Genomic DNA, 14,937 nt, shown 5'->3' with positions numbered 1-14,937 from the left:
ATATAAAGCATGTTTAATTGCTAACCATGTAACCTGATTTACAGATGACAACCTATTCGAAAACGCTAGAGTTCATGGTCTACACAGGCTGCAAAGACTTCTGTTAAGGTGGGTTTCTCTTTGAGTGTCAGCCAGAATGGGGATATGTGCTATTGGGGATCTTTCTCCTTATTCCCTCAGTGTTTGAAGTAAATTCTCATTAACCCGATGCTTCCAAATTACTAGGTCGCCTTATGTAGTCATTAGACCTGCAGACAGTTCAATCAACCCTTTGCTGTAGAATGAGGTCAAAGGCATGGAATGAGGTCAAAGGAAGTATCTGGTGTAGTTCCCGTTTCTGGGGGTGTCTGGAGCTTAGTTGGATGACCCGTCCTGCGGGGTACCACTCGAGCTCACACCCCAATGTGCTGCAGTCACCAAATAACCTGGAACTTTAGGGTCATGGAGAACAAGGAAGACAGCAAGACAGGTTTCTGATCAAGCTGCAAATTTTTATTTTTTCACAGGGGCCTTATATAGGGTGCCAAGCGGGAAGCTTGGCAGGGAGAGGTCGTTTGAGGCTACTTGCCTGATAACCAGGCTGAGGAATGTCCCTGTGCTTGAGTCCTTGAGAGTGCAGGAGGTTACCAAGGTCGCAGGGTGCAGGTGTTAGATAGTGGGTTAGAAGAGGGGAAGGGTTGCTAGGTAACCTGACCATGAAATGTATCTTTCCTTCTATAAGCTACTTCATGAGCCCAGATGTATCAGGGAAGAAAGGATTGAAGGCAGCTATTCTTTTAATTATAATGTGTTATACTGGCAGCTTCTGCCCAAGTCTCTTACAGGTCCAAGTTTACTTTTGCCGTGGCCCCGACAGTTGGATATGCCATAGAGAGTGTGCTCCAGGGACATGGTGCTAAAAGGTTGCATGCCAACTAGGAAAGATTGGTTTATTTGGGGGTTTTCCTGAGGTGAGGGGTTTTCCAGTGAAGTTTGGTTTAAATTGGGAGGGACAGTTAGGTATTTGAAAGGAAGGCTCTATTTCATTTACTTTGCTAGCCTTGCTGGTTGCAGAGACCCTCGGCTACACCACACCATCTGAGCATAGTGGTACAGGCCTGTGACCCCAGCAGCAGAGTTAAGTTCAAGATCATGCTCACCATTTATGAGTTGGAGGCCAACCTGGGCTACCTGAGACCCTATCTCAATTAAAAAAAAAATCAAAATCAAGTTAAAGGCAGAAAATTCTAATAATTTTTTCTCCAAAGAAAGTTAAAAAAAATAGCCAATAAGCACATGAAATATATACTGATCACTGGCCACAGAGAAAGGACTGGTAAAAATCACATGGAGATGCTACGTCTCAACTGGGATAGCAGAGTCTGTCTGTGAATTTGACACCAGCCTGGTCTACAGAGTAACTTGTAGGATAGGCTCTGAAGCTACAGAGAAACTCTGTCTTGGAAAACCATTTAAAATAAGAACATGGCAGTTCTCCCAGGGAACCCAGGTTCAGTTCCTGGCACCCACATGGTAGCTCCCAACTAGAAGAGATGCTATTGTGGGTATTCACCAGAGAAGACTACTCAGTAATGGGTTTAAGTCAACAGAAAGTCTTCATTAGCCAGCTAGTGATTACACTGTGTGTTCAGGATCCCAGTGTATCCCTGAGCCTTTCTCAGGGTGAACTTTTTTTTTTTAAGCACAAAAACCATGTCCTGGGTTAACATATATCAGTTAACAAGAACAGTTAGCCAGAAGCAGAACCACAGAAGCCAAAAAGCAAGGGTAGTACATTTAGAGACTTTCCCAGAACTATGGACTTAGATAGATTAGGTCTTTGTTTGCATTTTTGGCGGTGGTGCTGTTTACTTGTTGAGTTTTACAGCCTGGCTGGCACTTCCATCATAGTCAGTTGTGCTAAGTTCTGGAGGCCTGCTACAGATCTGGTACCCTCTTCTGGACTCAGAGGGCACTGCATGCATGGTGCATAAATACACACAAAACACCCATGCACATAAAATTTCTTTTTCCTTTTTCAAGACAGGTTTTCTCTGTGTAGCCCTGGCTGTCCTGGAACTCACTCCATAGACCAGGCTGACCCCCAATTCAGAGATCCACCTGCCTCTGCCTCCTGAGTGCTGCAATTAGAGGCATGTAGCAATACTGTCTGGCAAAATAATTTTTAAGAGCCTTCAGTCAGGCTCTTGGATTTCCAGACAGGAAGCAGGGAATAGGGTGGGAAGATGTGGATCACTTGTCTCTTCCTCCTGAGTACACACAGCACCATGTCTGACTGACCAGGGCTAATATAGGGCAATCATGGCTATTATAATTTAAGATGGCTGCAGTCATGCCAGGCCAAAACCATAAGTGGCTATTTGAATAAAGCATGCATGTGCAGCATGAAATACTGTCCAGCAGATCTTGTTTCTAGAATCATTCAGGAAAGATAATCAAGACTTTTAGGACCAGGACTGGAATAGCATTAGCCCCGAGTACCTTTCTGGGCCAGGAACTAAGGAAGTGCTTAAACACACATAGTATTAAAGGCCACCGAAAGAGCGGCAGTGGCCAAGCCTGGCCCAGTCCAAGCAGGAAGCAAACTAAATTGGTGTTAGATTAAAATCAAAACACAGCTGTAAAGTTACAGCCAAGAATCTGCACAGATAGAAGGAAGTGTTACTAATAAGTCAATGGGAGGGAAAGACAAACTTCCCAAGTGGATGAATTCGGAAGAACTGCTTGTAATTCCAGCTGAGAGAAGCAGAGGGCTCAGATGGTCAAGGTCATCCTGAGCCAGATGTGGAGTTCAAGGCCAAGCTGGACTACACCAGAAGGTCTCAACCCCGCCCCACACGTGGGCTGGAGATATGGTAGTCAGCAGAGTGTTTGACTACAATGCACAAAGTCCTAGTTGGGTTCCTAGGCCAGCATAAGCTGAGCAGGGTGGTCTATACAAGTAACCTAGCACTTGGCAGATGGAGGCAGGGGGCTCAGAAATTCAAGGTCATCCTTCAATGCATAGCAAATTTGAGGTCACCCTGGGCTACAGGAGCCTGTCTTGGCTTGCCTCACAGGCATTACAAGCCATGTTTGATCTGTGAAGCCTACACAAAGGTGAAAAGAAAGGACCAGCCTCACAGGTCCCCTCTGACCTCCATGTGTACAGCCTCCACATGCAAAATAATAGTGATTATTATTATTATTATTTATTATTATTATTATTATTTGGTTTTTCGAGACATGGTTTCTCTGTGTAGCATTGGCTGTCCTGGAACTCACTCTGTAGAGCAGGCTGGCCTCAAACTTATAGAGATCCATCTGCCTCTGCCTCCTGAGTGCTGGGATTAAAGGCATGTGCCACCATCCAGCCCTATATCTTGTTCGTAGGTGTGGCTGCACACACCAGCTTATTCCTAAAAGCACACCAAACTGGAGCCTGTCAAGAACTCATCATAATTATCCCCATTTTACAAATGGGGAAACTGAGTCACAGAGAGGCTAGGTACTAGGCCAGATGCTCTCTTTAGGTCACACAGTTAGCCAAGGGTACTCCTCAGCTCCTTCAGGGTAGCCCCACCCTGTTGTGTCCAGTCAGCTCCCCGCTCTGGGTTTTAGAATCTTGCAGGCAGGCTGTGAGGGGTCTAACTGGCACTTCAATAACATGGTAGAGATGGTGAGACAGGGGCTGGAAAGACGGTTCTGAGGGGCAGAGCACTGGTTGCTTTTCCACAGGAGACAGCTTCAATTCCCAGCACGTGTGTGTCAGCTCACACCCTTCTATATCTCCAAGTTCAGGGGATCCAATGGCCTCTCCTGGCCTCTGGTGGGTATCAGGCATGCATCCAGAGAGGGCACCATACATGTTAAATTACATTTTAAAAAAGAGTGAATGGAGGGAGGCCAGAAAGGAGTGGACAGTGCAATTTGGATTAAGAATGGGGGGTGTCAACTGGTCGTCCCCCCCCCACTGTGAGGCTGTGCCACTTGAGCAAACTCCTCCATCTCTCTGAGCCTTTTCATCTGTAAGGCAGGGCTAAGCTTTCCCACCTCCTAGGGTCGGTGTAAGAGGCGAAAGAGGTTGGTTTCATGCCTCGTGTGTGTGCTGGATGTGGATTTTATGCCAAGAAACAGCTCCTGTCTTCTAAGAGGCAGCTTGGGTATCTCAGCCTCCAGACTCAGGCTGACTACAACCAGGTGCAGTTCTGTCTTAGGAGTTTCCAAGTGAGGGACTGGGGGCTCTGGTGATGGATGGGTCACATATCTTCCACAGTTTCTGCTAGGCCATTCATCTTAAAAACAAAACAAAACAAAACAAACAAACAAAAACCCAAACTCTTCATGGGGGCTGCAGAGATGGCTCAGTGGTTAAGAGCACTGGCTGCTCTTCCAGAGGACCAGGGTTCAATTCCCAGCAACCACAAGGCACCTCACAACTGTCTGTAACTCTAGTTCCAGGGAACCCAACACCAATACACATAAAATAAAGGTAGATGTTTAAATCTCTTGGCAAATTAGAGGTCAGTGCTTAAAATTAAGCAGTTCCTCTCTGGGTCCCAGGAATCCAGGTTTAGCTGGAAAACCCTTCTCTGGCAACATGTCCCCTCCTAAGAGACCAGTCCAAAACCACTTTACCCTGTCGCTGAGCTCCTATGCAGTGATCCAGTCCAGAACTGTGCCCATTCCTAGTGGCCTCTTCTCTAGCTGCCCAAAGGCATCCTATGTGGGAAGAGAGGTCTCCCAGACCTTCAAGCCTTCCGGGGTGGTGACAGTGCTAAGAGCCCTTCCGAGGATGCACAAGGAGTCTCCTCCTAGCTCAGCTGTTCCTAATTGCGGCATTGTCATTGCGAGGGGAGGAAAACGGAATGAGAAAAATAAGGCAAACACAGACTACAGAGCAAAGATCAGCATCTGAGATCTCCGCTGTGCCCCGTGGGCGGCACAGGGCAGCCTTTCCGGTTTTTTGTTTTTTGTTTTTTTCCCTTTCTTAAGGCTCCTTCCTCAGCGCATCTCTCCATGGCTCAAAGTCATGCAACAAGCTGGGAGCAGACCCTTTTCCAGCTCTAGAACCCAGTAGCGATTCCCACCCACAGAGACCAGCTCATTCATTTCCCTCCCCTGCGTTGGTCCCAAGAAGAGTTTCTAGATACCCACTTAACTCCACCCCCACTTGTATAACTGAACAAAGAGTCACCACCTGACCCAAACGGAACCAGTTAAGGATGCCAACTTCTTGGCACCATTAATGTGGTCCAAGATGGACACGTGACAAAACAAACCAATCAGAGTTTTTCCTGCGGTTTTTTTTTTTTCTTTTTTCTTTTTCCTTATCAGAAATCTGTTTTCTTGTATCAAGTTGTGGCACCGCCCAGGTGGGAAGATGCCCGCGTAGGTGGGGAGCGGGGCTCCATACTCAGGGCGAGGTGAGAGAGGAATCCTGACCCTCTCCCAAGGATCCTCTTTCCAGTCGGTGAGCCACCCGAGGACATTCCTACTGCGGCTAGTTTGAATTAGGGTTCTGTCTAGCAGTGAGTGACACACCCTGTTAAGAATGTAACTAGGAAGCCATCATGGTTGAGTACGCCTTTAGTCCCAGCACTTGCCAGGCAAAGGCAGGGCATTTTGGTGAGTTCCAGGACAGCCTGGATAATATAAGGAGACTCTGCCTCAGAGAGGGGCAGGGGAGGGAGGGTGTTGTAGAGAGAGGGAAGGAGGGAGGGAGGAAAGAAGGAGGAGGAGAATGGCTGGGGTTTTAGTGTCATGTGTCCTGGCAGCTCTAACAAGCTAGGTTCAGCCATATATCCCCTGTCCTCAGTGGGCCAGTTAAAGAGGCAAGGAATCGTGTTGTGGAATATTATTTTAAGATGCATTACACTTGTTTAAGCTGTGGAACATTTGCTTAATGATGCAAAGATGTGTTGCATTCTTTGATGTTGCATTTGTTTAACTCTGTGAATAGGTGTTACTTTGTCTATCTAAAACACCTGACTGATCTAATAAAGAGCTGAACAGCCAATAGCTAGGCAGGAGAAAGGATAGGCGGAGCTGGCAGGCAGAGAATAAATAAGAGGAGAAATCTGGGAAGAGAAGATCTAGGAACAAGAAGAGGAGGAGGAGAGAGGCTACTGGGGGCCAACCACTTAGCCACACAGCCAGACACGCAGTAAGAAGTAAAGATATATAGAAATAGAAAAAGGTAAAAGCCCAGAGGCAAAAGGTAGACAGGATAATTTAGGTTAAGAAAAGCTGGCTGGAAACAAGCCAAGCTAAAGTCGGGCATTCATAAGTAAGAAAAAGTCACTGAGTATTTATTTGGGAGCTGAGTGGCTAGGCCCCCAGAAAGCAAAGAATGAAAAATCCAAAACAAACAAACAAAAAGCAACCATAGAATAGTGAAAAGCAGAGAAACCCAACTATTTTAGCGTGGTCACTTTGAAAAGAGGGACTGATAAAGAGGTCCAGTTGCTACAGTAGCTCCCAAAGCTTCAGCTCCCACCTTCTGCTCCCCTAGCAACACTAGAAATGTAAACTTCAGTTTTGACTTCCCTTGACATTTAAATCAAGGGAAGGCATCTGAGTTTTGTTCTAAATTCCATCCGGTGGAGACTTGGCATTCTAAGCTACCAGAGAGGAGCTGAGAGGAATAGTGATTCTCTCAGGAGATAATGCACTTTTCCTACCCAGAAGCCCCTTCTTCAGGCAGGTGTTTCCAGGAGCAGGCAGGTGGGATTTATTCCCACTCCAAGTTACTGAGAAAAAGCAGACCTTTCCTTTCTTTTTCTTTACTTCTCTTTCTTCTAGATGACTCCTGGCCAGAGCATGTTTTCCAAAGTGCTACGGGCACTTTTCCACTTTCTCTGAGCCCTGAGAACCCCCTACTCTTTTTGCTATGTGACCGCTTGTCACTTGCCATCAAAATTGTTATGGCTTTCTACGTCTTCATTTCCCTTCCTATATCTGCTGAGATTTATGGCTTGCCTGCCCTATTGTTTTTTCTTAACATCTAATAAAAATTATCCCTGCAATTCCTTTGGAGTCTGTTGCTAAATTCTTTCATTGATGAGACTAAGAACCCCCAAAAGGAACCTTGGTTGGGATGGGGGGCTGGAGAAGTGGCTTATTCGTTAAGAACACTCTGTTCTCTTCCAGAGGACCCAGGTTTAATTCCTAGCACCTACATGACAATTAACAACTGTCTGTAACTCTGGTTCCAAGGGATCCAACACCTTTACACAGACAAATATGTAGGCAAAGCACCAATGCACATGAAGTAAATAAACAGGCCAGGTGGTGGTAATGTACACCTTTCATAACAACACTCAGGAGTTTCAGGCCAGCGTGGTCTATAGAGTTCCAGGATAGCCAAGGCTACCCAGAAAAACTCTGTCTTGAAAATTAAAAAAATAAAAAATTAAAATAAAGATATTTTAAAATAATTTTTATTTATTTTTATTTTATGTGCATTGGTGTTCTGCCTGTATGCCTATATGAGGGTGTTGGGTTTCTTGGAACTAGAATTATAGACAGTAGTGAGCTGCCATGTGGGTGGTGGGAATTGAACCTGGGTCCTGTGGAAGAACAGCCAGGGCTCTAAACCACTGAGCCATCTGTCCAGCCCCTAAAAGATATACTAAAAAAAAGCAATACAGTGATCCCCCACACACACCTATCCTATTTTCCCAGCCCTGATGTGAGATTTAGCCTGAGGTCACAGGTAGAGGTGGGGTCCTGCCCATCATTCTCTGTTCCCATCTGTCCTGGCAGGTGGTCTAACAAGTTGTCAGAACTGTGTAACAACTTGTTCGACCTCTGGCTGGTGCCAGACTACAGCCTTTCCCTCCTGGACCAGGAGATTTCTGGGAAAATTCCAATTCCTTGGGGATCATTATTTCAATCCCCTGATAAGTAGCGGGAGGGAGGGGTACCAACTGTCTGTTTTAGAATATCTTCAAACCTGTCAGTCTAGTCCAGTTCCAGGGACTCTCATCTGCCAGCCTGGATTCCTGTCTCTTCCAGCACAGCTCCCATTGTCCTGCCTGGTGACACTTATTCAACAGCCGGCTGCCTGGGTGAACAATCCAAACAGAAACACTGAGTCCAGTGACTTTCTGTTTGTTTGTTTGAGACTCTGTAGACCAGGCTGGCCTCAAACTCAGAGATCCACCTGCTTCTGCCTCCCAAGTGCTGGTGAAAGGCCCGCTGCCTCTCTGTCCCCCCCCCCTCGCCTATGCTGATGCTGGGTGTTCTCTCTGGAGCAGCCGGGATGGGCTGGAGAGTGCAGTGCGGGGCGATAATTGTCCGGCAGCTGCTAGCTGCCGCAGAGCTGCCCTGCTTCACCTTCATCCTGCCCCCGCCGGCCTCCACTTCCCCCGGCTGCCGTTTTCCCTCCCAAGCCGGTTCACCCAGGCGGGGCTGCCCTGGCACCGCGCCGGGGCTGGGGCCGAGCACCCCTCGCCCCCACGCCCCCCCCCGTTGAGAAACACTCCGTCCCAAGGTCTCCGCCCCCAAGGTCAGCCACCTGGGCGCGGAGGGAGGAATCAAGTCTGTTGTACCAGACACCAGACCTTGAGAATATGCTGATCTGGAATGGCTCTGTGCCTCATTTGAACCATCAAATAGAATCCCTGCTCCTAGCTTGCGCCTTTTTCCCTATATAAGGACGCCTTTCCCTTGGCGCGGGGCGCTTGGCCTCAGAAAAGCTAAGTCGCCCCGGGTACCCGCGTCTCCAATAAAGCCTCTTGTTTTTTACATCCAGTTCGTGGCCTCGCTGGTTCCTGGGTGTGTGGGTCTCCCTCTACGAAAGTATCCCTTCGGGGTCTTTCATTTGGGGGCTCGTCCGGGATCGAGACCCGCCCAGGGACCACCGACCCACGTCTGGGAGGTAAGTGTTGTGCGGATCCGCTGTTTTGTCTTGTCTGGTCTGAGTCTGTCTTGTGAATTGCGCTTGCGTTTGTAGTATACAGCTGTGTACATTTGTAGGCGGATCCGAGGAGGGACTGACGGGTCCGAACTCCCGACCGCGGCTCCAGGAGACGTCCTGGTAGCGTTTGAAGCCCTCTGTGTGAGGGATTTGTATTTTGAACTTGGGAAGCCCTCAATGTGAGGGATTTGTACTTTGAAAACTGCGCTGCGAAAACCTGTTCTGTGTTCTGTGTTGTTTGGCCTTTGTTTTATAATTGATGTGCATAAACGCAAATGAATTACTCTTTGTTCCTCAGCTCGAGCGTATAAACTTATCTGGCCTGATCCGGACATCTAAACGGCCTTAAAGTTATTAAGAACTGTAAAAAGGACTTTGATAAAATTTTGATGTTAACTGAGAAATGAAAAAAAAAATGTAGGAGACTTAAATAATAAAGAGGGAAAGAAAAAAAAGGAAACTTGTCTAAGAATGTCTAAGAGAGTCAGAGAAATGAACTAAAAGGTTATAGAAAATTAAAGCAAGCAAGTCATAGCAGAGAAGATTGTTACAGAAAGTTATGGAGGGTCAAAGCAAGTTATAAAAGGTCAGAGGAAAGTTGTTAAAAATCAGAAAAAAGGTTATTATAAGTCAGAGAAAAATGTAAACTGTGCTATGGTTTCTCATGTCTAAAATTTTAACCATATTAAGCTAATTCTGTTTTATATATACTTGTTTTAAAATGTTCATATGACTTGACTGGTCGCCATTTTGCTAAAATTAAAAAAGGAATACTTAAACCGCCATCTTGACTAAAGATGACCGCATGGAAATTAGAGGTACCATCTTAGAAACAAGTTTTTCAATTGAGATTTACAATGTTAATGCTTCTATATATTACAGAAAGACCTTAAGGGAATTTAAATTTCTTTTTAAAACCAGTTTTTTTTATGTTTGTTTTTATTAATGTTTGTACTTAAAGAGCTTCAATTTAAAATTATTTTTGAGCAAAGCCTGACAATGTAAAGTTTTTGTTTTATGAAAGATGCTGATCTATTATAAGGTATTACAGTTTATATTTTAGAAATAAATTTAGGATGTTGATAACACACACCTTTAAGCTCAGGATGTTGGTAGCACACGCCTTAAGTTTAGAACATTGGGGATACACGCCTTTAATCCCACCACTCGGGAGTAAGAGGCAGATGGATCTTTATGAGTTCAAGGCCTGTCTGGTCCGGCAGATCGAATTCCAGGACAGGCTCCAAAGTCACAGAAAAACCCTGCCTAAGAAAGAAGTTAAGCTACTGTTTAAGGAATATAAGGTAGCTCTATGCAGTTTTAAGTTCAGCTGTGCTGTTTCAAACATCTTACTAAGTTAAAACCAGTTACAGTCAGACTAAAAATTATTTACAGAAATAAGACCTTACCTAGCCACCTGTATACTTAATGTGTGCTTAAGGCAAGTAATTAAAACAGACAAACAGACCTCTAATGCTTCAGAGATCTTCAGAATATGGCATTTAAATTGTTATCTTTAAAGTTTATAATGTCAGACAGACTGCCAGATCCTGACAATGACCCGAAGATTACAGGCACCTCAGTTCCTGCACCTGGACCAATGAGCAGATGCTCAGATATGAAACCTGCCGCCTGCCAGAACCTGGCCGAGACTGTGGACAAAGCTGCTGGACGCTGGAAAATTGATTGTACCCCTTTGCCTAGACAAAACAAGGTCAGTCTTTTCCATGTCCCTCTTCCACAGAGAGAAAATAAAACCTCTCACAGATAGGCCTGGCGAAGATTGTTGTTCTTTGAGACAGCTGCCTCCAACGGTAATGGAGAAACTTGGGTTTGGCTAACTGTATATGGACTTGCTTCTGACTGGCTTCTGTCCTTTTTAGTAGATTCGGATAAAATATACCCTTCTCAGATCTCTGAAATATTACTGGTTGTCAGCTTGACAGCATCAGACAGTTAGATCCACTATAGACTAGTCAGTATGTTAGCTGATAAAATAATGACTATCTACTGTTCAGGCACAAGCTCAAGGTTTTTAAGTTTATTTTGGTTGTCATCTAAGTACAAACTTAAAGGGCTTTTCATCAGGCCAAAGGCACCCCTGTCCAATCCATACCTAGCTCTCTGGACAGAAGAAAAATGTACATGCTTATAGCCCAAATCTGTAGTTTTTGCTAGGACTCAAAGTTATAAATGTGTTCTTGCTGTTTGAACAGATATCCAGATATCTGCTTTTTCTGCACTGTGGGCTTCTATAAATAAGTTTTAACCTCTGTTCCTAGTTTAAATATGTCTTAAACAGGTTTCTGCTTCTGACAGACATCTGAGTACCAGTTGCTGACTTCAGACTGTTCTAAGTAGACTGCGAACCCTAGACTTGCTATGGATGTGAACTAGTCTGCTGATATGGACACCCCCTATCTCTGCAACAGTGTCTGCTAACCAGAAGCCCCTGATGGATTCCCCGTTGCCTAAATTCCTTTTTGTTTTTGACTAGCATTTCAACCTTCTGGGGTCCTTAACTTCGTCCCAAAGTCAGCAGGAAGCAGTTTAGAAAAGAATTTCGCCGTCCATTCTCCCTGGTTGAAATGCTAAGTCAAAGGGAACTTCCTTGCGAGGGGATGCCAGTACCTATCACTCCCTGATGGGGACACTAGAGACTGGGTCCTCCTACTCCCCCTAGCATACCCCTAGGCCATATGGGCTCACACCTTTTAAAAAAAAAAAAACTTATAAAGACCAGAGGGACCATCCTACCATTCCCCATTCCTACCAGATCGGGGACACTGTCTGGGTCCGGCGTCACTAGACCTCAGCGCCTACCAGTTGTGAAACTGCCATGCAGCACAAGCTCACATTGTCTGAGGTCTCAGGAAAGGGGCTATGCATAGGCAGTACTGGTTTGACCCCCTGCGTCTCTACTACCGTTCTCAATGCCACTATTGACTTTTGTATATTGACAGAACTTTGGCCCAGGGTCACATATCACCAACCTGAATATATTTATAGGGTACTAGAGAAGTCAACCCGACATAAGAGGGAGCCAATATCCTTTACCGTGGCCCTATTATTAGGAGGGATAACAGTGGGGGGCCATAGCAGCCGGCATAGGGACCGGAACCATTGCCTTACAGGGAATTAATCATTTTAAGCTTCTACAACAAGCCATGCACACGGATATCCAGGTCCTAGAAGAGTCAGTCAGTGCACTCGAAAAATCCTTAACATCACTCTCTGAGGTGGTCCTGCAGAACAGACGAGGGTTAGATTTATCATTTTTACAGACCATACAGAAATAATTAGAGACAGCATGGCCAAGCTTAGAGAAAGACCTAACCAGAGACCTTTGAATGAAAGATTTCATTCAGTCACAAGAGAAATGGGGGAATGAAAGGCCCGCTGCCTCTCTGTCCCCCCCCCCGCCTATGCTGATGCTGGGTGTTCTCTCTGGAGCAGCCGGGATGGGCTGGAGAGTGCAGCGCGGGGCGATAATTGTCCGGCAGCTGCTAGCTGCCGCAGAGCTGCCCTGCTTCACCTTCATCCTGCCCCCGCCGGCCTCCACTTCCCCCGGCTGCCGTTTTCCCTCCCAAGCCGGTTCACCCAGGCGGGGCTGCCCTGGCACCGCGCCGGGGCTGGGGCCGAGCACCCCTCGCCCCCACGCCCCCCCCCCCCCGTTGAGAAACACTCCGTCCCAAGGTCTCCGCCCCCAAGGTCAGCCACCTGGGCGCGGAGGGAGGAATCAAGTCTGTTGTACCAGACACCAGACCTTGAGAATATGCTGATCTGGAATGGCTCTGTGCCTCATTTGAACCATCAAATAGAATCCCTGCTCCTAGCTTGCGCCTTTTTCCCTATATAAGGACGCCTTTCCCTTGGCGCGGGGCGCTTGGCCTCAGAAAAGCTAAGTCGCCCCAGGTACCCGCGTCTCCAATAAAGCCTCTTGTTTTTTACATCCAGTTCGTGGCCTCGCTGGTTCCTGGGTGTGTGGGTCTCCCTCTACGAAAGTATCCCTTCGGGGTCTTTCACTGGGATTAAAGGCGTGCACCACCACTGGAAATGAAAAGTCATCTTCTGCCGTGACTCAGCCTTAATCCATGAGGTTTGGCCTGAGTGGGGGTGTGTGGACCTGGAAGCTCCTAGCAACCCAGCGGTGATAAAGACCAAACATAGGCATCTTGTCATCTTTAGAGAGCTCTCAGTTCCATGTTGTAGAACTGGAGTCATTTCTTTATTAGCCATCTTTCTGGTGTTTCTTAACCATCCTGCCAATACCATGAGGGAACCATCTCTCTTTGTTCTCTCTGCTCTGGTCACTTGCCCCTCACTCCTAACCTTTCCTCCTCACAAGTTACTCATACATCTCTCACCTCTGCCCAGGTGAGGGCCTATCCAGATGCTTAGATCCACAGAGATGTAAATAAGAGGCATATTACCCTGAGGCCATGGTAAACAATAGAACCCTTACTGGCATTAACAATACAATAGTGGGCTGGAGCTTTCCGGTCCTCCATGTTTAGTGAAACCCCAGGCTGGATCTCAAAATATTCCATAGTGGAAATATTTTGGTCCCCCACAATCTTCCAGACTATCTGCCAAATATGTGCCCAGTAAACAATGAGCACACTGTAGTGCTGTGGGAAGGATCCCCAAGCTGTAATGTGAGGGAAAGAGCTCTTCACACAAGAGCTGTCTACAATGGTGACAGCTGGCACATTCAGAAAGCAGCATTCCTCGGTCCTTGGTGGAGCACGCCTTTAATCCCAGCACTCAGGAGGCAGAGGCAGGTGGATCTCTGTGAGTTCGAGGCCAGCCTGGTCTACAAGAGCTAGTTCCAGGACAGCCTCCAAAGCCACAGAGAAACCCTGCCTCGAAAAACAAAAAACAAACAAACAAAAAAAAAGGAAGCAACATTCCTTATCGTCTTGCAGATAAAGTTAAAATATGCATCTCTGATGACAATATTCCTCATCGCCTTGCTAAATGAGGTATGTCCTTCAAGAGATTAGCAATCTCTGATGGACTGACCTCTGAAGTATGTGCTGAACTCTCACTGAATAATTCTACATTCCGTATTGAGATTCCCTGGAACTAGAGTTATAGGTGGTATGAGCTGCCCTGCCTGGGTGCTGGGAACTGAACTTGGGTCCTCCACAAGAGTGACCAATACTATTAACCACGGATCTGTCACTTTTACTCCTGAGTTTAAGCTCACCACATAGCTAAGGGTAACTTTGGACTCATATCCCTGCTGCCTGTATCTCCCAAGTGCTGGGCTTAGAAACAATATGCCACCATGCTTGACCCAGACACCTTTTTGTGTTCCTTGTGTCTATTCCATTGGAAACTCCAGCTTACCCCTGCACAATCCTGAAAGCCCCATTCCTGTCTTTCTTTCCAGACAGAGGAAAGGCTCCACAAAATCCAGCTCTACATTCTTGGTGCCTATTGTGGCTTCTTCCCTGAAGTTGCCTCCACCTGAGAGTTCAGTTTTTGACCAGCTTGTGGCAGATATGTCATCCCCCCCTCCTCACCTACAACCTATAAAGTCTCCCTGCTTTAGTTATGGGGGAGGGTGCAGCTTTTCCAGCCTCCATCTCTGGAAGTGGATAACTCTCCCAGGTGTTGCTTTGCTCAAATAAATCTGTTGTTATACTTTTTCAATCTGGCTTACTGTGGTGACAGAGAAACTTATTACAGGGTGGGAGCAGAAAGCCTGTTAGTGTCATGTCCCTCTTTAGTCTCACCCAGTGATGCCAGTCTACCCTAAATCTAGTCTGGGGGTCAAAGAAATGGCTTAGCAGTTAAGGGCAATTGCTCTTCCAGAAGATTTGAGTTTAAATCCCAACACCCATATGGTAACACTTGGTTACAGATACTTGTAACTGAAGGGACCAGCTCCCCATTTCAGCAGCCATAACAGCTGAACATGTGCTTGTCTGACCTTGCCTTAGTCACTAAGGTTAGATGCCTGCCTCGTGGCAAGGAACCAATCAGAAGTTAGCTGGTGGTGCTATGCTTTACGGCTCTGGGTGTGC

The sequence above is a fragment of the Cricetulus griseus genome, chromosome 2, assembly GCF_003668045.3.
Source record: "Cricetulus griseus strain 17A/GY chromosome 2, alternate assembly CriGri-PICRH-1.0, whole genome shotgun sequence".
NCBI lineage: Eukaryota > Metazoa > Chordata > Mammalia > Rodentia > Cricetidae > Cricetulus > Cricetulus griseus.
The sequence above is the reverse complement of the archived record's forward strand: the minus strand, read 5'-3'. Positions refer to the sequence as shown.